The 25,891-nt window shown below is 30.7% G+C and overlaps 1 protein-coding gene across 6 annotated transcripts in view; it reads right to left on the reverse strand.

Moving 5' to 3' along the window:
* LOC143044761 (FMRFamide receptor-like) overlaps positions 1-25,251 on the reverse strand; it is a 79,933-nt gene extending 54,682 nt beyond the window's left edge. For 2 of the 6 annotated variants that reach the window (XM_076216912.1, XM_076216921.1), the window contains exon 1: positions 24,944-25,251. The gene's annotated coding sequence lies outside the window, so the exon portion shown is untranslated. Of the gene's footprint in view, positions 1-2,722; positions 2,763-11,979; positions 12,102-24,943 lie in introns of those variants that run through there. The other 4 variants (XM_076216920.1, XM_076216923.1, XM_076216918.1 and 1 more) reach the window with 4 other exon arrangements.
* Positions 25,252-25,891: the final 640 nt, after the last annotated feature.

The following is a 25,891-nucleotide window of genomic DNA, read 5'->3' on the forward strand; positions in this document are numbered from 1 at the left end:
AAAGTGATAACTGCGAGCTGACATACTTTCTATTCTATTAAAATTTTGTTAAAATCTACATTATCGTTACAGCTGAATTAACGATTAATTGATCATAAAAGTTGAAAAGAATTATGTAACGAGTTTTATGTATGCAATACATGTATTTAAACGGCAATAAACAGGATAATGGAACAATTGAACAGTGAAGGTCTTGCAATATGTATGTCACGTCCATACTTTATATGAACTGTAATGTTTTACTATTCAAAATCACAGGAAATAGGAAGCTTTAATTTGGAAATTTGGGTCCTCAATGCTCTTTAACTTTGTACTTGTTTGGTTTTATAACTATTTTGAACTGATCGTCACTGACGAGTCTTATGTAGACGAAACGCGCGTCTGGCGTACTAAATTATAATCCTGGTACCTTTAATAACTATTTATTTAACTTGTCATATTGACTGTGACCACCGAATAAATTTGTTATCCATTCGTTTGCTGCGTTTGTGCTTTTGATTTTGTCATTTTATTAGGTACTTTCCGTTTGGAATTTTGCTCATATTTCAGTATTTTTGTGATTTAATTTTTTACACTATTGTGCTTGTCGTTTGATGTGTTTGGACTTTTTATCTTGCTATTTGATTCGTACTTAGGGTAGAAGCAGTAGATATGACTTAAATCAAACCTTCAACCTCTCTCAGTAGTAATCAAAGAGTATATTATAGCCTTAATGGTTCCAATTTAACTTGTACTGCGCCAAATGCACATTTCAATGAAATATTTCTCTTTTATGATGCTCAAAGCCAAACTATTTTAAAATATAAACGTATATAAACGTTAAAGACACCAAAACATTGATCGCATATGACCACGACAAATCAAACGCTTCACATATTTAATAAGCATATTTTATAAAACTAATCAAGCATTTGATGAATATTGAACTCTTTATCATTTGTTCAGAATATTGTTTGAAGTTTCCTTACCTCTTATGTTTTTTCGCTGAAACTGACGAACCAGAATAAAGAAAATATCATTTGTATTTTTTTAAATGACGTATCTTAGCTTTTATCTATATAAATGCATAAGGTTAATTTAATTCAATAATAGATACCTGTGTTCTTGTGGTGTTAGTTTTCTATAAAAAAAAACAACAAGTTTGACCAAAACGATTGTGTTACACTAAATCAAATAAGATCATTAATCAACACAATACAACATCATGTAGTTCATTGTATGGTATAGTAGTTTATATGTTATCCATTTCAAAGTTGTTGGTTTTTTTTTATAATGGGAACTTAAATTCTACAAGGTGTTTACAGATGATCTCACCCGCTATATTAAAAATTATACATTACCTGTCGTCTATCATAGTATGACGGTGCAAATGTAAGATGCTTATGCTGTTTTGCTTTTTTCCAATCATATTGTGCATAATATTGTTGTAAAATGATGCCTTTTATGGGTTCTTGATTAGATAAATAAAATTCTTATTATTATCTTATAAAGGCAGCGTTTGTGAATGAATTAGTAAGACAATGTTTCCTTCTATCAATTTCTCTCAAATGTTTGGAGATCCCAGTGTCATATTTACTTATTTAAGGAATGACTGTAATATTTTTTCTGTCTATGAAGAAATAACATAAAAAATTTGGTGCACACTGAATAACGCGCGTAGCGGGTTATTTAACAGTGTGCACCACATTTTTTATGTTATTTTGAATAGACAGAAAAAATATTACAGTCATTTCTTATAATTTAATTCTAAAGTCCATTTTAAACCGTAGAAAACCATAAAAAAACGTTGATGACGTCACGGTCACATGACTAAATAATGTCTATGGTTTGATAACAAAATAACGTAAGCCAATCAGAAAACGCGTTACATCGAAAATTAAATTATATTGGATTAAGATTAGAATAAAACTAAATGATATAATTGTAGAATATTTAAGAATGAGTTCTATTTCGAGCGTTATTTATCTAAACTACCTTCATGTACTTTGCATGTAAATTCATATGTGGCTGTAATCGTTTGTATATTGAAACGAGCAGACGGCATAAAATTCATCGATACAAAAGAAACCACCGTAATGTATGTTACTCAAATGAAATAGACTTTTATATTATACGTTTACTTATATTTACTAATTGTATGTTCATTTAATTTCATTTACCAGGAATTAAGATATAACTAAAATGAATGAATGAATAAAAAAAAATAAACTTTGAAAAACTTGCAAGATTGGTTAAACACGTATTATCGATTGTCGTACCTCCTTGTTAGTTGAAATTTGTTAGATACACACAATTCAATGTACTGCCTTTTTTCATATTTGCATGCACTATTATCACTGTTTTATAATTTTGTACCAAATTCTCTGTAGCATTATATTAATGAGAATACATTTGTAGCATATTTGTATTCGTGTTTGATAAAACATAATCAATTTACACATCTTGAAATCACCTAAATTCTGAAATGACCTGGCGGGATAAATAATCTATGCAATCAACATTATTGAGAAAATATCTAGCCATATTGAGTTTATATATGCTATATGCATATATGTATGTATATAATGTTTCAGTCTTACTTCAAAAGAAAACATAGTTTTGCGACAAATTCGCGCTTTCATTTTTAATCGTATTTTAATTTTCTTATGTGACATTGGTAGAAATGGTAATCATATCAAAACTTTTGTTTATTTGTTTTAAATTACTTTACAAAGTGCCTTACCTCTAAGCTTTGCTGTATTTGAGTGATGAAACATAATAAAGAAACGTCACTTGCGTTAATCATTATATAAGGTATCTTATTCCTTCATCTATATAAATAAAACAAGGTGAATTGATTCAATAATAAACTTCTTTGTTCCCTGGGGATACGATTTTTATCCAAACAAACCCCCACAAGTTTGATCAAAACGATTTTGTTTCACTAAATTGAATAAAATCATCAATACAAAAAATGCATAATCGTGTAATGTGTTGTATGTTAGTTTCTATGTTATCCAAATCTAAGTTGTGGTATTACAGTAATTATAGATGTTAACAAATAATTACTGTATTATATTCTCAACCCCAACATTACAGGTGATACATAAGCTTATGTATACCAAAGTATGTGTGTTGAACTTATATTGAAAAAATGAAAGAATTGTTTAAAATTTCTATACATCTATATGTGCTGCATCTACAGGTGCAAAAGGTTACTATTTCTTAAACGTATATGCCATTGAATTATATATATAAATATCAAGATATGGTTATTAGGCCTACAGAGAACAAAGAACGCGGGCGGAAATGAAGCAACGACAATTTTGAAGTTCAGTCAAATGCTCTTATCAAACTGTCATTTATATAATAAATGTTCGACGTAACGACGATAGCAAATCAGAACAAACATAGGACAATTAAAATTTATTAAGGCAAAATTAACATACTTAAAAAGTTTTGATAATAATGAAATTAAAATGAGAAGTTGAGTTTGACAACTTTTTTACAAGCGTAAAAATAATGGCATACACCGCAATCACCGGGTATATTCTACATAATACCACGACAGACAATCCCTGTCAATAATTTCAAAATACTAATAAGGGATAATATATATATATATATATATATGTTTTGTTGGACACCAGTCTCAATATTTCGGTATGTCTTGGGTGTTGTCAGAAAATCAGGAAAAATTCTTCCGATTGAAAGTCAAGTTATTACTATTGCAATCTAGACAAATTATACACCTAAACATATTAAAAATAAATGAGTCAATTTATTTCAATACTAGCTATCATTGTTCCCTGGGGATAATATTTTAATCCAGATGAAATCACAATTTTGATCAAAACGTATTGTGTTTCAGTTAATTAAGTACAATGTAAAAGTTACAAAGTACAAATGAATACAATATTTATTTCATACATAACACAATGTTGATTTTCATTGATTTGTGAATTTATTTGATAGCAGACTTAATGAAATTAATTTTGCTCGAATTATGCCATAAAAATGGACACAAATGACAATATTGGCCGTCAGAGAGACATGATGATCGTAATTAATTTTGGGCGAAGACGCATAAGCAACACACTTCTATAAATAAATTAACCACTGTTTTATGTCGCACATAAGTGTCATTCTGCTCTTGTTTTGTACTCGTCTTCTGATAATGCGCTCTCTTTCGGCCAGTGTCCTCTTGATGTGAATGCAGCGATCGATAGTAAGTCGGATTATAATGACTGAATAAAGTATTTATTATTGCGACCGTTTCAAAATCATCATGTTACAATTATTTCTTTTGAAAACATAAATACCTAGAATCTCTTTCCTGCAGGTAAAGGTACAAAGTTAGATAAGTATACTGTAGACAATAGTTACCTATGTTCAAATCTCACAAATCTCAAAAGGGGAAGCAACTCTCTCTCTTTTGTCTCAAGAAAAGAAACAACTAATATATTTGATAGGTATCGGATCGTCTTTATATTTGTATGTTTGTGTATCGATATAAATTTCATATATACATGTATAACAATTGAATCTGACTCGTATATAATAGGGATGTCTTACATTACAGATATTCACTAATATTACATTAATTAATCTTAATGGTTTGATTACATTGGCATAACACATTATTGACAGCAGCTGGGTTAGGACAGCATGTTTTTTTTCCAAAAAGCTACAGAATTTTTTCACATCTGAACTATTTCAAATAAATATACATGTGACATGATCAAAAATATAATATTATAGATAAGATAAGATAGATAATAGTTTATTTGAATGTCACATATAAATCTATATTAAAATCAAAGAACAACATCATACGTTACATATATTTATATAATATGTATACACGTATACAATGTATGAAATTATACACTTTTACGTTTAAAAGTACTGGAGTAATTGTTTTTAATGAAATACTGTATTATACTAGGAACCATTAAAAAACAATCCATACATGTATGAAACATCTGTCAGTGTAACTGTTTTGAAATATGAGGCAACAAGGAAGAGATTGTCACGCACATGTTATTTTGTACCCTAACCTAACTCGCCAATTGAAACAGTTATAAAAAACGTCCTACAAACTAACTTTTTAACTTACTGTCGAATTATTTTCACTGAGCATCTTTGAACGTTTAATGCGTACAAGACTGAATAATTGTTTGTAAACCATTTCTGTTTTCATAATGATTTAATTCTTCACTTTATGAATCAATTACATCAACGTTTAACTTAGTTGTAGAAATATTGGTCGAAAAGTGACTAATCTTTAGTACGTATTAATTATTATTATTTCTTATATTAATAAGGTACATAGGTTGTGCTACAGTATTATTCAATCTTTCATATTAAATATTCTGCAGATAACATACAAAAAAATAAAGTTACAATAGCCTTTCCGTTTCTTTTTTACATAATCAATGCAAGTTGTGAGAGTCTGCTTCGCTTTTTCTAGTTTTTTTCGTGAGGTACGATCAAAGCTGAATATTAAGTTCGCATTTACAAAAAAAGTAAAGACCTGTTTGATCAAAACGAACCTAAACATAATAGCCAATATCACTTAAGGGCCACGTTTGCCTGAGGGAGGTGGAAACTAAGTTTCTAAATAACTAATCAATTTTCAAACCGACAATTTCAAAAGCAATTTGTAATAAATCGTTTTAGCACCAAATAATTGACTACTTGGCTGATGATATCCTTGGGGACTGAAAGTCCGCCAGCAGCGGTATCAAACCAGTATCATAAAAAATAGAATAAAACCTTATAAATTGTATACGTATGCAGCTATACATCTATGAACTTGAATATAGTGTCTAGAAATTGACAACAAAGGTCGTTTGAGAAATTAGCTTACTTAAAATTATAGGTAATGATTTCAGAATTATAATTGTGAACTTTTCATTTTTATGTTGCAACAATTCCATCAGCACCTTCATATTCAGGGAATATATCCCAAGTTTATACAATTTTCCAGAGCTTACATTTCATATCTTGATTTTCTTGATAACCAGTACTACGCTTTCATAATTTTCTTGGTAGAGGGTCAACGATATCATAATTTGGTTGACGGTTATAAAGACACTGTGTCAAAGATGTTCCAGCGGGCCTAGCCATAATCCCGTCCCTGTGAATTGTCACCGAATATTGTAATGCAATGAGCAATACCTACGGTGCCACCAGACTTTATTTTGTATATTTGTTGATTTCGTTTAGGCCATGGTGATGTCTACTTTTCTTGCATTTACATCTTTGGTTGTTCTAATGGTATCTAAGGTCTTTTTATTATAAAGCGATGAAGTAAATTTTTAATGATAATGGCATTGAACGCACAAGCAGGTGTTGTAAAAAGATAATTGGCTGTAAATGAAATGGCAGCAATACCAGCTCGGCATCTCTCTCTCTCCCTCTCTCTCTGTATCCTCATTAAACGTGACAACATTTTATTTATTTATTATAATTTCTAATTCCATTGTGAAAATAATCTGATCTGTAAAGATAATGGGTAGAAATAGTCATGTTAAATAAATCAGAGCTTTACTAATTACATGGTATGATTTACAAAGATCCGAATTGTTTTACAAGGCACAGTGACCTACAAAGAAAGGCAATTTATACGACAGCGTGTGCATGTACGGAACGACTTTCTTAATTATGCAATACAAAACGGCGGAAAAGTACTTTAACACATGGTTAGATATTCAAATTTCGCGTTTCATTTTCATTATGCTATTTTTGTATGTACTTCTAACGCAACGAGAACGAGTAATTATTACAACAGAGATAATATGTGCAATTCATTTGTTATGCATATAACAAACAGCTCTTGCAAAGGTTGCAGTATTTATTTTCACAATAATCTTTAATGTACAAGAAGAACTGGAATCCGACCGTAAAATGTAACTATTGTTTCAAACAAAAACAATTTGTATATTCTAGTGAGAAAAGAATCAGTATCCAACGACTTGTCACGATTGAAGGTCATTGGAAACTAAAAAAAATGGAAGAACGTTAGATTCAGTCCCCCTGCCCTTCAAATGCTTAATAAAGGCAACAGTAGTATACCACTGTTCGAAAGACATAAATCAATCGAGGGAAAACAAATATTGGTTACAAACTAAAACTGAAACATTTGTAGGATATTGAAACAGTATTAACAAAAAACAAAACAGAGTTCCAAGGTATATTCAAAAGATGAAGGTCTATGATAACTGACACTATCAAACATAGATCTTATCAACCAATTGAACTAATGAAAAACAACTGTCATATTCCTGACTTGGTAAAGGCATTTTACTTTTAACATTTTTAATATAATATATACATGTATATCAACAAGATTTTGATTAGATTTAGGGCTGAATAAATTCGGCTATTGACCTGATCCAACAACTAGAACAAAGCAAAATTGCATAACATGGTAAATCATGATTAAGAAATTTATTGGTTAAATCACAAATAAATCAATTTCAAAAAATATTGTAGAGCAGGAATTCACCATTATCGTTACCAAAAAAACATACACCACTGAAAATTAGTATATCAGCAGCATGTAGATAAATGCAATTAAATTATGCAACAATGCAATTAACTGCTATGAAAATAAAACATTCCGAAGAATGTCTACATGATACGTCTATGAACAGTATCTAAAACAATCAAGCAATGAATTAGATAAGAAGTATGGTACGGTAATGGGAAATATCTAATACAATCAAGAAATGAATTAGAAGTATGATACCTATCAATAATATTAAATTATTCTAAGCATCTTTATATTATTATATAGCACAATAAACTCCTGGTAATGTTTATATGACAAATACATCTACGATATCGACAAACTAATATTTAACGGTATTACTTGATTTATTTCACTTGACTGGGCGGGGTTTAACCGGTTCCCTAATATCAAACCAGTCCATCTATAGATAGCTGTTTTCGGATAAACTCATCAATGAAGTGTGCAGTCATTCTTTTATAAATTCCTTTGATGACACTGATAGGTGATTAGAAATCAATAATAATTATAACGGCAATCATCCTTATCAAACACACCTTCAAATAGACTGTCCTCATGCAAATTAAAACGTAAGCTCCGCCCGATCAGTTGAAATAACATTCGTAATAACTGTACCACAAATAAGATCCAAAAGTCAATTGGATGATCTAATTTTGAAATTTTATTTTTATTTCGTTAATGGTACTCACAATAAAGTCATGCAGGTTTGATGGTAAAAATTATATAACCACATTTACTCATGCTTGCATACATTAGAATAGGGAATATAAACTGGAAAGAGATCAAAGAGACAACCACCTGACCAAAGAGCAGAAAACAACATAAGCCCATCAACAGCTTTTCAAAGCAGCTAGGAAATCTCGCTCCCAGAAATTGGCGTTAACTGGAACACTTTGCACTTTGTTGAAACACTTATTTGATATGAGATGATCCTAAATAATCAATCACAAGAGCGAGTTGGGAGAAAAACAGGAGATGTGCAGTGCTATTTTATCAAAAAAGAAATTATTTTGAAATTTTCAAGAAAATGCTGTCAATGTTTTGGAAAGAGTTCTGGATATACAATTCGAACAGACAAACAAACTGGTGAATGAACCAAATTATCAATAGTACATGGATCCCCCGAATTGCTGGCGGTGTTGATATGCCTAAATTACCTTAATTCTACAGTACCAGTACTAATAAATAATAATTATGTAATTGACTTCTGAATTACAACATTAACAGCGAAAAAATAAATCTAAAGGCGAAAGCAATTATTGTTATAACAAAGTAATTACTGTAATAAAGACAATTGAATAATAACAAATCAGAAACATGTACCTGCAATAAGTTATAAGTGTAATCGTGGAAGTATAGTACTTTCACGGGTGTAATTTACTTTATCTTTGAAGTGTGAAGGCACACTGTCTTTGCAATGAAGCAATTAACTAATTGGAAAGAAGCATGCTACCTATCGCAAACCTTGTCTGATAATTTGATTTATTTGTTTACAATGTGTTTTAATAAATATTAAGTTGTTTACAAACGAAGATGAATATGACAAATAATGAACTTTGAACTTATCTAGTATGTATCAATATATCGATACGAGGAAGACAGTATAAACAGCAAGTTGAAAACAGATTAAGGGCATACGATACAGTTACAGGGGAGATAATGACGTTGCTAACGTAAAATGTTATTTTCGCGACGTCAAACTGTGACATATCGGGAAAAGATGCATTTTTCGACTGATTTTAATCATTCAAACTGATTTAATTTGAAAACGAGTGCATGGATTTTTTTAAAACGACATTTTGTTTCATTTTGCAGGGAGATTATGTGGATTCAATTTCATAAGACTGTATATAGTGCATTTTTTTTAATTTTGATAAATATACAGCAAAAAAAGACGTTCTTTTTTTCAATTCATGACCATTTGGTAAATATGAGTTATTTCTGAATAAAAATTGCATTAATTGTTAGAATACTTATAAAATACAGAAATTACATATTATTTAACAAAAAACAATTTGTGTTTATCTTTTAAAACAAAAAAGTAATGTCTTTCTTTCGAAATGAAAAATACGGCCACAAATCCGAATTTTGTGCAAATATACAAAATTTCGACCTCATTTAACTCAAAAAGTAGCACATGATGGTATACTTTTTATTACATATTTTAATTCGATCAGGCCAAAAATAGCCTAAATGAAAATTTTCATCAAAGTGTAAATACGGGATCAAAACTGTATCGTATGCCCTTAAAAGGCGGTTTGAGTAATTGGTCCTTCAAAGGTACTGAAAATGTCAATATCAAATACAAAAGATAATATAATTTTGAATGTCGAGTTTGCTTCTTTAACAATCTGAACCTCTGCATCATATAAAGAGCAATGATTCAATTTAATAATAACTTCATTTATAAGCTGGGAAACCTTCAGGTCATTCACCATTGACTGAAAATAACACTTTGACATATCATACGTCCTCAACCTTTTCCTTCATCCTCCTTCATCCGGAACGCTCTAACCAAGACATTTACATGTCAAGGATGGATAAATACATAAGGACTTGAGGAGATAAAAATTAAGCACTTAAAAAGAATAAACAATTAAATTTATCTAGCTTAAGTAAATTTTTTTTTATAGAACTGGTCTTAGTTTATAAGTATTTCCTTTATTTTTCAACAATTTCATCATCAGAAAATTATGATGAAATTCATTTCAGCGCCGGAGCACTGACTACTAAGCTGATGGTACGATCCAACGACGGGAACTAACAGTCTAGCAACACTAGTGGATTCAGAATTTGAAACGAACTGATATTGACCGTTGCGATGTTATAAAGTGGAAAGCTATCCACGATGCACTGGACTGTTCACACTTTCTCGTGAGGTCGAGAGGTCATCATTACTTATATAAATGATATTCATTGATTCGATCCTTATGTTCTCGGTTCCTCTTAAGTATTTAGATATAGACTATGGAATATAGGCTACGGCAAGGGGTTGATAAATAAAGGCATCAGTAGTATACCGCTGTTCAATTGTCATAAATCGATTAAGGGCATACGATACAGTTTTGAACCTGTATTTACAAGTTGATGAAAATTTGCATATAGGCTATTTTTTACCTGATTAAATCAAATATGTCATAAAAAATATACCTTCATGTGCTACTTTTTGAGTAAAATGAGGTCGAAATTTTGTATATTTGCTCAAAATTCAGATTTGTGTCCTTATTTTCTTTTTCGAAAGAACGACGTAACTTTTTTGCTTTAAAAGATAAACACAAATTGTTTTTTGTTAAATAATCGGTAATTTCTGTATTTTATAAGTATCATTAAAAATTATGCAATTTTTATTCCGAAATAACTCTATATTTATCAAATGTTCATGAATAGAGGAAAAAACGTCATTTTTTGCTGCATGTTTATTAAAATTAAAAAAAATGCGCTATTTACAGTTTTATAAAATTTGGGTCACATAATCTCCTTTGCAAAATGAAACAAATTGCTATTTTAAAAAATAGGGGTCCATGCACTCGTTTTCAAATTTAATCAGTTTGAATGCTAAAAATCAGTCGAAAAATGCATCTTTTCCCGATATGTCATAGTTTGACGTCGCGAAAATAACATTTTACGTTAGCAACGTCATTACCTTCCCTGTAACTGTATCGTATGCCCTTAAGCGAAAACAAATCTGAGTCATAAACCAAAACAGAAGGAAACACATAAAAAAGAACGGAACAACAGAAACACTGAATGCTACAAAAATAAACGCCAACATACACAGAAACTAATTATTTATTAACAACTGCCATATTCCTGTTTTGGTGAAGGAAAAAAATGACAAGTTGAATCTGGTTTTATGGCTACTGGGAAAAGAGAGCAAATTTTCAGAATATACGTTGGCAACTTAAGAGTGTCATTAGTTTAAATATATATGTTTACTTTTTGGGAGAACTTTTTGTCCTGTTTTTATTCTTGGACTCTTGCTGTTTAATCCTGTTTACAATAATGCATACTAATAAACTCATCATAAATACCAGGCTCGAAAATGTCTACACCAGACGCGCGTTCCGTCTACAGAAGACTAGCCAGAGACGCTCGATTAAAAAAAAAAGATAAAAGTTTGAAATTGAAGAGCATTGGCTTTGCCAAATACATCAAAAGTAATCTATTCCTCACGCGTCAAATCCTTACTATTTTGAATAATTCTAAGCTTTGTTAACAATTAACTCATAACTAGAACCGTATATCAATGATAACTCATGTCAACACGGAAGTGCTGACTACTGGGGTGGTTATAACATTTAGCAATGTCCTTATCATTAGTTTAACTTTTTTGGATTCGAGCGACATTGATGAGTCTTTTGCAAACAAAACGCGCGTCTGACGTAACAAAAAGTAATCCTGGTATCTATGATGAGTTTATTTGATAAAGGAAAATAACAAAATGAGTGCTGGAAATGACTTACCTTTATATATAAGTTTTCATTACAAAATGTTATGTTTAATCACTGAAATCTATTTACAGCAACATTCAGCAGTTGTCGCTGGTTAAATATTTATCCCAAAACACAACAAAACATGATAGTGCTACTGCTCATATAACACCTGTTAATCAATTAAGAATTCCCACTTTATTTAAATAAGACTTCTCGTGTAAAATTGTTCGCATATTACACTTGCTTTATTTCATGTAAAGTTAACTTCAACATGAATTTAATGAATCAAGTTAACGATATGATGGTTAACATTCATTTAGATACACACCACATTTTATGAGAAAATGTTCATCGGCAATTAAAACTGACTTCTTTCTTTCTGAAAATTGAACCATGATAATTTCAATTATCTGTAAGTGCATTTTTCAAGTATAATAACTTATTATATGCTGATGCTATGTAATAAGCCAGTAGCTGTTATTCTTCCTGTATGTACAAACATAGGTCAAACACATATGTTTTTCATGAGAACGTTGTAACCTTAAAAGATTTGTACATTTGGTTTTTACATATTGTATCAATTTAAAACGATGTTTGTTTTATAACTCATTCGGTTTATTTGTGTCGAAAACAATATCAGTATGAATTGATAATTTGCTCATTGACTAATTTGATTAAATCAGAGTTTGCAGCGAAGATGTTAAAAACAAAAGGACAAATCTTAATATCGGATCATTATCTCAAACAAGCTGCATGTGATCATATTTGAATTAGAGACTGATTGAATATCAAACATCTTCGTCACGTGACAGTATTGAAATATCAGCACTCTCGCGGGAATTGAAAGTAGTCACAGAACAGGATGATCAAACAAAATTGTACTGTGTCACCAACACGTTTTGATTGACCGATACTATGTGTCTGTTTTTAAACTCACATGAGACGTGTTTTTCGCAATCTTAGATATTTTTATACCAGAAAAGTCGTCTGATCTTTCAGTTTTCCGCTTGTGTCCTATTCCCTGAGGTGACATTCTGAATAAAGGTAGATACCATAGGGGGTAATACATACTGAATTGTAAGAGACAAAACTTCAACGCTTTTTCGAAGTTCTGTTTATTTTTATGCCCCACCTACGATAGTAGAGGGGCATTATGTTTTCTGGTCTGTGCCTCCGTTCGTCCGTTCGTTCGTCCGTCAGTGCGTCCGTTCGCTTCAGGTTAAAGCTTTTGGTCAAGGTAGTTTTTGAAGAAGTTTAAGTCCAATCAACTTGAAACTTAATACACATGTTCCCTATGATATGATCTTTCTAATTTTAATGCCAAATTATAGTTTTGACCCCAATTTCATGGTCCACTGAACATAGAAAATGATAGTGCGAAGTTCAGTTTAAAGTTTTTGGTCAAGGTAGTTTTTGATGAAGTTAAAGTTACATCAACTTGAAACTTAGAACACATGTTCCCTATGATATGATCTTTCTAATTTTAATTCCAAATTAAAGTTTTGACCCCAATTTCACGGTCCACTGAACATAGAAAATGATAGTGCGAGTGGGGCATCCGTGTACTATGGACACATTCTTGTTCTTTATAATTTAGGCAAGTCCTTCGGGTTTTGTTAGTCTCTTGATTTTAATATCATAATTCTAAATCGATAGTAAGATTTGTACATGAATTATCTAATATGGTTACAATTTCCTAAAACGGAATTTCCTTTTCTAATTGTCACAGTATTCCTTGATTGTTTGGCACAATTATGCTGCACAAGGATATCAGTGATATCCTATCTTTCTATTAAGAATAAATCCGATTTATTTATTCTTTTCTTAAAATAATTATGTGTTATTATCTTTATATTTTGGCTCTTAAATGAAATTACATGTGTTTATATTGGTTAACCACCTACAGTTGTTTATTTTTATCATCATTACATACATCTATTTATTTTATTCGTTTATATCTTCAGCTTTGATATAAGTTCAAACTCATACAGATATACAATTGTGTAATATCATTTGAAAGTGTTTAGTGATGGTTGGTAAATTAGCTTTTTATTATGCAATAAAAGCAGAAAAAAATGTCATTATAGAATATGTACTGTTCTTTTCTTTCATTTTATCTGCAGTAATAGTAAAGCTTTTACAAATGTAAAAAGGAGCAATGAATTATTTGGTAATCTACTCAGTAAAAATTGATTTTTACCTATCTAACAAAAGGTATACCACCAAAATTGAATGCGCGTCTTTATCTTATTTTTCATCTTTTTGTTGTTATAGATTTGTAGGATCAATGACGCACTTGCAATCATTCTGAATGAAATAAATATTTATTTAGCTTACACATATCATTGTCTTTAATTTCACGACTAGGGAGTTTAGATATAAAAAAAAAAAATCAAAAAGAAGAATGTAAAGAAAATTTTTCTTTTTCTTTTGAATTTCTTTTCTACGTTTCAGTCTACAAGGTAACTAGGTAAGATTACGATCTCATCATTTCAATTTTTTCTCCAAGAGTGCAAATCTGCCGAAAATACCATAAACAGATGGTCAATACTTCTACCGTCGGGCAATCAAAATTTTGCTAACGTCAGACTACTGTACAGCAGGAATTAGTATGCAGACTTATCTGATTTTGAATTTGAAACTGATGCAGAGATAGTACCACAGTTTAAGTACCAATGAAGGTGTAATACCACCAAATCATGGTACGTCACATCCAGTTGTATACGAAAGTAGGTCGAAAAAAATATTCCCTTGAATTTGACAGTTGTAGGTAATTAATCCTTCATTTCATTGCAGTAAAATATTTCTGTGTCATAAACATAATATCTCTTGGGTATTTCAAAACACCATTATCTTTTATTTAGGATTTCTATAGAATATTTTGTAATCTTGAAGTTACATGGTGACTGAACCTTGAACATAGATAAAATAAGGGGAGAAATTTGATTGGTTAACTTCCAAAGATGGTTATTTTCTTATATGCAATTAAATGTTATGTGATTATTTTTCTATAGTTCTGGATAGGATAAAACTTTACTTATGCCAAGTAATTCTTTATTTGAAACAAAGATAAATGCTTCACATTTTTTTTGAAAAGTGCAAATTCAACAAAGACTAATAGGGGAAAATCAATGGTGGTATTACACTTGAATATTGCTGCTGATGGGTTGATAGATTGCCTGTTGAAAGACATATTTTTTCCCATATTTTATATACCCCCTTTTTCTAATGAATATTTTGCAACCCTTCATCCCGGAAGACATACATCTCCGAACCCACCCCTTGTATTTATTATTAATATGTTTACGTATAGAAAATGCATGAAATATTTGCCACTGCTGGTTAAGTGAACATAAATCAATTAACCAAATTATGACGATTTAGCAACAATCATGTATATTTATTAACACAGCAATTGCATCTGCCATACAATTGAAATGCAGATGTATCTTCTAATTGACTGTTATTCTAGTATTCTCCGTATACTACTGATGGCGTGGTAATATACACTAGTGTAAGACCATTCAAACGGGAAAACCAACGGTCTAATCTATATAAAATAAAAAAACGAGAAACGAGAAACACGTATAAATTACATAAACAAACGACAACTACTGTTCATCAGATTCCTTGTTTATATTTGTCTACATGTTAAACATCAAACTAAAGACTGAGCAACGGAAAACTAAAGATTGAGCCACAGAAAAATAAAGATTGAGTAAAAGAAAAGTAAAGATTGAGCCACAGAAAACTAAAGATTGAGCAACAGAAAACTATAGATTGAGCAACAGAAAACTAAAGATTGAGTAAAAGAAAAGTAAAGACTGAGCAACGGAAAACTAAAGATTAAGCCACAGAACACTAAAGATTGAGTAAAAGAAAAGTAAAGATTGAGCCACAGAAAACTAAAGATTAAGCCACAGAAAACTAAAGATTGAGCAACAGAAAACTACAGATTGAGCAACAGAAAACTAAAGATTGAGCCACAGAAAACTAAAGATTATGCCACAGAAAACTAAAGATAAAGCAACAGAGAACTAAAAAAATAATCGTTATTTAGAAAGGGTAACACGTAATTGAAAAAAAAAACATTTCCAAATAGCGGTTATGTAATATGTTTGTTTATAATAAATCAACATTAAATCTGTTATTTGAGAAGCGTAAATAAAGATTAAGTTTTCAAATTTCATATTTGATTTGTAACATATGATATATTACGCTAGATAAAGGATGATACATTTTGTCGTATCATTCGCTCACACTAACTAAAAGGTTGGTACTTGGAAATGATATTGTAACAGCTGGTTAAGAATCCCGGCAACCATGATGCTTAGCAAAGATTGAAGTATAATAGATTTAAATAATTTATTTCAGATATTTATATCATATTTGCGTCGGATAGAAATGACCTTATGTAAGTGCACGGTATACATGCACCTATATTAGGCTTTGATTGATATTTAGAACATTTGAATACGTATAGATTATAACATGCCCTTTTCCATATTGGCCCTGGTATCATCCCGAGACTCCCATATCGGCCTCGAGGCTTTAGCCGAGGGCCGATATGGGTCGAGGGATGATACCCGTGCCAATATGGAAAAGACATGTTATAATCTTTTTATCACATATTTAAGTTTTGCAGAAAAGAGAAAAAAAAAGGTCAATTATAACAATTTAATGAAACATAAAAGGTAAAATCTTACACATTTTATCACAAACGTGTCGTAAAGGACGCGATGACGTCACGTCATTTGGAATCAGGGCACAATATCAATATACTCTTTTTTTTTGCCCCGGGCAATTTTGAGGTTATTGCATATGCAAAACCTAAGATATTCATAACAAATATGTGATAAGAGAATTTTATTTTGTTTCATATGGTTCTTATATCAACTCAATTTTCAGACAGTTACAGACTTTGTATAGATATTTGTCTAACAGATGTGTCTATCCTACGCAAATATAATAGTAATATATAAAGACTGTCAAAAAAATTTCAAAATCATTTAATTAGATTATCAAATATTTGCTTCAATGCATGCATTGTTAATGCATACTTAAGTAAATTTTTGAAATATCAGAATTTTATAGTTTATAACAAAACCAGACGTCCAACTAAAATGTTTAAGATACCGAAGAATGTTATACATTTTTTTACATGTAATTATCAGTTTATACAATAAAATAATTACTACGAAACTATTTGAAAGTTATTTTCGTTATTTAAAAGATGAAATTGAATTGATTTGGCTTATTGTTCTGAATAACAATTTAGTTCCTTATATTCTATTATTTTGAAGTGACATTGAATAATGTAAAAAGTATTGTTAAATCATGCATTATTTACGACAATTGGATACAGAATTATGAATGTATTTATTATTGTATTTATAAATGAATACTGAAAGTAACGTCACGCTATTGTTAAAACTTCATAATTGTATTTTAACACTACTCGAATTTGTTAAATTTCATTTTCATATACCTTCAAAGTTATTTCTGAAAGCCTCAATTTGACAGTACATCAGTAATTGATACGAGTTATTCCCCTTCCTTTGGTGTAACCCTTACATGCTACAAAGAAGAGCGAAGTTTAGAATGTCAAAACAAATTGTTAAATGCTTCGATATGTAATTATAACTTCACTTTCCTTGAAGTATGAAAAAGACCTGAAATTGTTTCTAAATATTCAATTTGATTTAAATTAATAGAATCGTCCTCAACAATCTCCCATGCAGAGTTATTGGCCCTTAGAAAGGACCGGTAACTCGGAAAATCCTGAGCAGCAAATCCGTGTTCCTTTCAGGAAAGGGAAGTAACTCGTCTCAAATTATAACTTGCATCCAATACAAGAAGGAAACTTAAAAAAAAAAAAAAAAAGCCCTTACCCAGTTTTTGCGCCGAGTACAATTACAACGTACAATTTAAATATTTCTGCATGACCGGGTGTATATTGAAAAGATTTCTGGTAATATATTTATTAAAATTAATTTACTATCGTTTATCTGAAAATGTCCTGCATATATATAAGAAAGTATTTAGTATTTAGTTTTGAATGATTTATTTTTTCAACTAAACTATTGAAATTGCGATGAAAATACTTCTATAACTATATGGTTGTTTAAAAATACTTTGAAGATTCATTCATCAATTCAATTTGTTATCCACTAATAAAGGATGTACAGGATATTGCGGTAAATGATCTTCAAACTTAATAATTTTCTAAATACTGTATACATTTGTACTTATTGATTATAATGGAAGATCAAAAGATTGACGAATTATCATAGAACGGCCAATACCCTCAGACAGGAAACTGACATGTAAAAAAGGAGATTAAATTAATTATGCATGACAGGGTTTCATTTAGGATAGAATAAACCAATATTTTTGTGAGATATCTAGATACAATGTAGTTTTGTTACAGTGTCTTGCTTAATTATCAGTTGTACAATGTAACAGCAACAGTAAAAATGTAATTTTGAAGAAAAAAAAAAACATTATGTACAATGTACGGTCAGTCGGAACGGGGACGTCAAGTCAGATATTCCGTTTAGGGGGGAAACAATTTTTCTTGCACGTTAACGAACCCTTTAAACAACTCTACTAAGAGTCCGAACTCGGCCTGTTGCAAAGAAGAATTTGATGTTCCTTTCCAACACAACAAAATGTTTCAGTTGCAGTTCAAATTTGCATCATTCAGGCCTTGCATAGCCTACATGAATGTACCTAATTTGAAATTTGACAGTGTCTCATCCTAAATATGCATGGAATGTTTTCCGCTGTGGAATTATTAATCAAACTCATGAATGAATGGTGCATTTGAGGGTTGGCAATTAGAAAACTTTGCCAGTCTTGCAAAACACAAACTATAGCAATAACATGCAAAATTAGGTTCATCAGGCAAGTATTTGGAAAAATATAACGGAGCAGACAGAATACAAAAGAAAAAAACAAGTTTACAATTTGACAACAATGTCAACTCTAAAAGCGTCAATCTTGAGTTAAATTTAATCTGACGAGGATTAATAATGGACAATTGGTTTGTCGTAACCTTCACACAATTCAATACATTGTATTTTTCTAAGAAATATTGGTTGTTGCGTCTCCTTTCAAATATCGCTTTAACTTACATGTATTTATGACAATGCGAGAAACCCAACAGGAAGTAAAATAAGGCCAGGTGCATACACCGATATCTTTTGAATTTCCTTGTGGTCTAAAGCACTTAAAACTTAAAATCTTCCTTATTCTGTTTTTCATCATGTTCCTGTGGAATCAATTACCGATGTTTGTTTGGATTCTTGTATCTTTGATAATACTGTTTATATTGGCACTATGATCTACATCTTCAATTCAACTATTGAAAATATTTAAGTTTGCTTTGATCATGTTACGTGTGAATAATGTTGCAAAGTATCATTAAGATTGTTCGTAAATAGAAACTTTGCAAATAAAAGAAATAATAGATGATCTTATAAACAGGTCTGCAATACTGTACATGCAGTTCAAAGATAACAGAATTCTTTAAATCAGTAAATAAATTGCATAATAGAGAGATAAGACTGAAGATGAATTCCTTCAGATTGATAGTGCACATACAATGAAAGTGATTTAATTTTGATTTCTAATTTTGCTGTAGTGCGTGTATAAAAATAAGATACACACAAAGAAAGTGCTGAGAGGTTATCATCAAATTTAAACATAAAAGACGTTAGCAATTTATTTTGAAAGAAAGCTATCGTTAAATTCAAATGATTTGTCAGAATGAAAATATCACTCTATAAAAAAAAACTGAATGAAGAGGTTAACGCGTCGTGCTTTATTCAAGCTGAATATTGTGCCAACGAGCGTATTACGTTTCCGCAAATTCAGCAAAAATCCAGTTTTACGTTTCCCCATTTTTGTGCATTACTTTTCCGCAAAAAATAGATACTACATTTCCACATTTTTACCTGTATTTCACCTGTAAAAAATGATAATGATAGATAAGACTTTATTTTATCAAAGTATTATTTGTATTTTATTATGATGAACATGATTCCTTCGACATGTATTAATTTATATAAAGCTGTTAATTTCTGTGTGATTTGATCTCTTGTGGAGTGTTGTCTCATTGACATCATACCAAATCTTTGTTTTTATATCAAACCTAGCCTTTCATATTCTTTACTGTTCCTGTCCTAAGTCATGATCCTGTAGTTCAGTGGTTGTCGATGGTTCATGTCTCTACTCATATTTGATGTTTTGTAAAGTGTTTTGTTATGTATAATTTGACAATTTGTTTTTTAGTTTGAATTGTTTCACAGTTTTCATGTCGGGCCTTTCTAGACGACTTTACGGTATCGGGTTTGTCATTGATGAAGGCCTAAAGGTTGCCTATGATTGCTTACATCCACTTCACACTGATTTGAACTCCGATGAAATATTTGTGACTGGGCGTAAAAAAATATAGGAACAAACAAACAAACAATCAATCAATTTACATTAAAAAACGAAAAAAAGGCATAAGCGACATATCAAGACGAATAATAATACCAGAATAACCCAATAGTGTTTTAAGTAGTACTACACACCAAACACCACCGAAGAACAAAAAAACACGCCCCAGGTTTACCTGGCAAACGGAATAGGCATACATTAAAAATAAAAATGCGGAAACGTAAATAACCTTCAACAAAAAATAAATGTAAAAATAATGAAGAAAAGAGCGCTACAAAAATGCGGAAACGTAGGAATTTTTATGCGGAAACGTAGTGCCAAAGTGCGGAAACGTGAAACGCCGGTGCCAACTATTGTAGTATGGCATATTGTTTGCACCTGTCCGAAGTCAGGAATCTGATGTTCAGTGGTTGTCGTCTGCTTATGTGGTTCATAAGTGTTTCTCGTTTCTCGTTTTTATGTATAGATAAGACCGTTGGTTTTCCCGTTTGAATGATTTACACTAGTAATTTTTGGGGCCCTTTGCTGTTCGGTGTGAGCCTATGTTACGTGTTGAAGGCCGTACCTAGACGACCTATAATGGTTTACTTTTATAAATTGTTACTTGGATGGAGAGTTGACTCATTGGCACTTATATCACATCTTCCTATATCTATAGATAGAAAGAAAGTAAACAGAAAGAAACCGGAAGTATATAGAATCAGATTAGACAATTACACTTATATTTTGAAATTTCAGATATTTTAAGGATTTGAATTAAAAAAAGAAATATCACAAAAATAGATGATAAATCAGTAGAATGCTTTGCAATTTCAATGTTTGAGTTGTTTCTTTTGGCAATATGAAAATAAGAAGATTTGGTGTGATTGCATATGGAACAACTCTATAATATATACAAGAAGCCAAATTAGTAATTTAACGTCATTTGCAACCGGATGTATGATCGATTGATAAGTGTTGAACGTCAATTTGCACTATTGTGCTATTTCGTGGCGGTAACTTTTTATTGGTTGGGGGAACCAGAGTGCCCTGAGAGAACCACCGACTTTTGGTTGGAAAACATACATTTGCAACAGTTACAGCTAATTATTACCGTATTAAGATATGACGAAATGAATTAAAAAAACTAAAACTAAACTGCATTTCTATTCTTAATTTATATAAAATGAGATATCGAATATACGTTAATGATTCACTAGACAAACTACAACCCCCACCCCTTCCCCCCCCCCCCCAAAAAAAACAGCAAAAGAGCAACACGAACTCCACCAATAACCGTGATGATCTTAGATCTCATATAGAGATATGTTATCCACGCCTACAATGGAATTCCTCAAAATTAGAAAACACTTATAAGAAATAACATTTAAAATTGAAAACACTATTATAACCATAAGAAAGGATAATAAGGATTTAATTTGATATAAAGACACAGCATTTCTATAATTTGTGCTTACTATCTTTATCATCACATATGAACTTATAAGATTAAGAATTGTCCCCAAATTTTATTCTAAATTAAAGATTGTTTCTGATTTAAATTACAGCTATAGTGTAGTAAATTGACTCGATTTTAGTGATAGCAGCTAAACACCGTCAGCTGACCTTATATTTCATTACCATATAATTGGTAAATTTTTACATGAACACCATTTCTTAGACATTAATTTTCTGTTAATTGTTGAAAGAAAGGTAATTGTGTGTGATAAATATAAATACTTTAAAATAATCGTAATGGTTTTGAAATTTCCATAAACTTATAATAACAAAATTTTAAAGACGGCAGATGCAATAAACAGGTTGTATGTCTAAATTCACGATTTATATTTATTACAGAACTGTTTAATAAATATAAAAACAAAAAAACGATCGCCTTTTCTCTATGTTTGTTTTTTCCAATATTGCATGTGTAATAAACATAACTTGAAATATCATGACGCCTGTCTTGAAACAGAAACGGTCGGTATAGATTTGACAATCCAGAGTGAGACTACTTAAAGTCTATGAGTTGTCCATGGAGAAACAGAAATATATTTAATGGTATAGATAAAACGATACCACATATCAATGACCTTGTATTAATATTCATCATTCAGAGGTTATTGGATAAAACAACCTTGAACCTGACTCGCATGGTTATAACTGCCTCATCAACAAGTCATGATCCAGTCCAGAAACCATTACTTTACTAGTTTAACTATATGTATATAAATATCATATCAGTGCCGAGTTACCATGATCGCCGCATGATATAGGATAGCGCATTCGTCTTAAAGTGACTTTTGGTAATGAATAGTATGATATGTTAAATCATTTTCATATCACTACGATCAAAGCTATTACATCGGACAAAATCATAAAAACAGTTGTTGAGTCAAAAAGATATACGTAAACTTTAAAAAAACGACTGTTCAAATCAATAATAAAAGTATTTTGTAAAGATAAATGCATTTATGATGGATACCTGTGTCAGGGGAAAGGAAATCATATGATTGATATCTTGTCCGACACTTAAACGCAATAGATTATAGATATCCCATCGTGTTTCCTCAGATAACACATACAGAAACAACAATTTTGACTAAAGTTATCCTCGGCACTTTCTCTATATTCAATATCTATGAACTTGTCATGGTATGTCCCGTTCATGTCCGTCGTTCTATCTGTTCTTACTCCTAACAGTTAACCAGATTATGTTATAGGTATGCCTGAAGATAGAGAGCCAATAGTAGCTTTGATATGTAAATAGTGAGATTGACGTCGAGTTTCCGTTTCGATGCAAATTAATTCACGGAGTTACCGAATTAACTGTAAGCATGTACTAATTTAATTGTTTTTGTTCCTAGTCGATACTTCAATGTCCTATCACTAGACTTTGCAAACAAACTGAAAAAAGGAAAATACCTCCAATTTTCTCCGTAAAGAACTTTAAAAGGAGGACTCGGTCGAATCTATGAATACCTTTTTGAATGTCCAGAACTGTAAGTGTAGAATTGTAACCCAAAGATAATTAAAAACTTAAGAAGATGTGGTATCATTACCAATGAGACAGCTTTCTATCAGAGAGCCCCTGTCATAGAAGTTTTAAAACTCTAGGTTATCGTACGGCCTTCAAACAATGAGCAAAACCAATACTGCACATCAACATATCGCTATAATTTAACCGTTTAAAATGTTTCTAAGAAATATATAAATATAACTTAAAAGCTGATTAAAACCAATGTTTGCAATGCAGTGTGATAAAGTACATGTACAATGTAAACAGGCATCTATCAAATTGTTTATTCTAGATATTTTCTTAATGAAGATTAAGTGTTGTTTATCAACATTTTATACCTACGACCAATTAGCCGAGAATCTTTAATTACTGAACTCAACAATAATTATGAAATAAACGAGATATTAAAATGTGTGTGATTACTGGCTATTGCTAACGTAAGCTTTGACAAATATTGTTACGTTAGATGTACAATGTAACACACATTAAAGACGACCTAGCATTTAATCATATAAAAAGCAAACAGGGTTCAAATAAGATGTGGTTTCCTACAAAATATCTTAATCGCTATCAAAGTTATTTTCTCGCTCTCCTCACGAGGCCAATTTAAGCACTCTTAGATTTTAGGTATGATGTCTTTATAATGTATCTCTTTTACTTTGATTGATATCGCTTCTAAATCTGCAATTGTTTTTATAGCCACAACTCAATATAAAAATAATTAATTCTCAACTGACTTAATATACTTCAAAGATGATTTTAAATATTCAATTTTACGCCCTGGACTTTCTTATAATGATCGTGAATTATCTACCGCAAGCCTCTAACTACGGTGAGGTATTAGTTTTATTCTACATATATCTGATTTTTTTTCTAAGTGTCTGTTTCAATCTATATTTTCGTATAAGAACATCTGGAAACGTTGTTGCCTTAAACGAAATGCTATCGTTTCAAAAATGAGTTTTAAAACAAAAATGATTTAAATAAATAGATGAGGGTCCGGAATTAAATGGTTCCTGACTTTGTGCAGAAACAGCAAAATATACGCCCCTACCCCCGTTACATGCATACATTTAAATCAATGACAATACAGAGTTGAAAGCAATTATTGTCCATAATCTTTATAAACACTAAATAATTAATTAATAACATTGTTTTGTATATCAATTCATATATCAGTGTTACAGCGATCACATGGTTGCCTTTAAGTCAATTCATGAAGTCCTACGAGAAATGCTAACACTTGAAAAATAGATATGATCTTTATCAAATCGTTGTTTTCCTGACGTATATTTACGGTCGAGTGATTATCAATAACGGTATGAGAACCCCTTTCAATGCAAATATATTTTATGACAGTTTTATATTTTACTAACATTGTCGTAACAATACCAGCGCTCAAACTGGGTGGGCAAACACGCAATTATTATAAAGCGCAGTAATCATGATACATTATATAAAAAAGTGTCAGCTACTAGGAAATCTTAGACTATATAAAAAATCAATTTCAATATGTAAAAATACTAATAACAATTGTAGAGAAAATCTTACCTTAGGTTTTATTTTGCAACTTAAAATTCTTCAAAAAGGAGAATCGTAAATATCCATTGTTTTTAGAACACAATTGAAATGTCCCATTTGAATAAGTATTTCACAGTTATACTACTTCTGCTTCAGGACTAATGCACTTACGTTTATTTATATCATTGATACACTTTTGCAGATCAAAAATCATATAGGAGATGATTAGTTACAGTTTCAGTAATTTTACACTTCACCACAAAAAATAATATAACTTTCGTTTGATCAGCGATATAATTTGAAAATCAGCTATGTTAATATAATATATTGCGTGTTGAAGGTTGTATGTTGTAATGATGAAGCCGTTTAGTATGTTTCACTATTTCTACTATTCATCATGTTAATTTGACATGCACGGTATTTTTGATTGGTTGTTTCAGAATATTTTTAATCTCGTTTCAAAAATGCATTTCTACAATGAATGGGAGTTGCAAATCGATGGTTAGTTATAGTTGAATATAAAAGCTGTCAGATTTGTGAATTTACGTACTTCATGCCACTTTAAATTATTTATCAACTATACAATAATTGAAAAATTATAAATAATAAATTTAAGTAAATCTTTATAATGACAGGTTCTGCAATAGTACTCTGACTTCCCTTAGTACCTGCATCATAAACCAATTGAAGGTTAAAAAACTTTATCTCAATGTGTTAGCTTTGACAACAACTAACGATTTATGAATTATTAACTGTATATAGGGAAGTTTTTTTGATTCTTTGTTACCGAGATATGCCTTTAAATCGTCCAGAAGAAATTTGCATTGCAACCATAATGCAACTGGAATTAAAGTCATATGAAACGAGTGACTGGTGTAAAATAATGTTTATCCAATTCTTGAAACAATGCATGTATATACCAAAAACTTAGTGCACAGTTTTATCAGTTTTTACGCATCTTTATCGTATAATCGTAAA

Source organism: Mytilus galloprovincialis, chromosome 9 (assembly GCF_965363235.1).
Source record: "Mytilus galloprovincialis chromosome 9, xbMytGall1.hap1.1, whole genome shotgun sequence".
Classification (NCBI taxonomy): domain Eukaryota; kingdom Metazoa; phylum Mollusca; class Bivalvia; order Mytilida; family Mytilidae; genus Mytilus; species Mytilus galloprovincialis.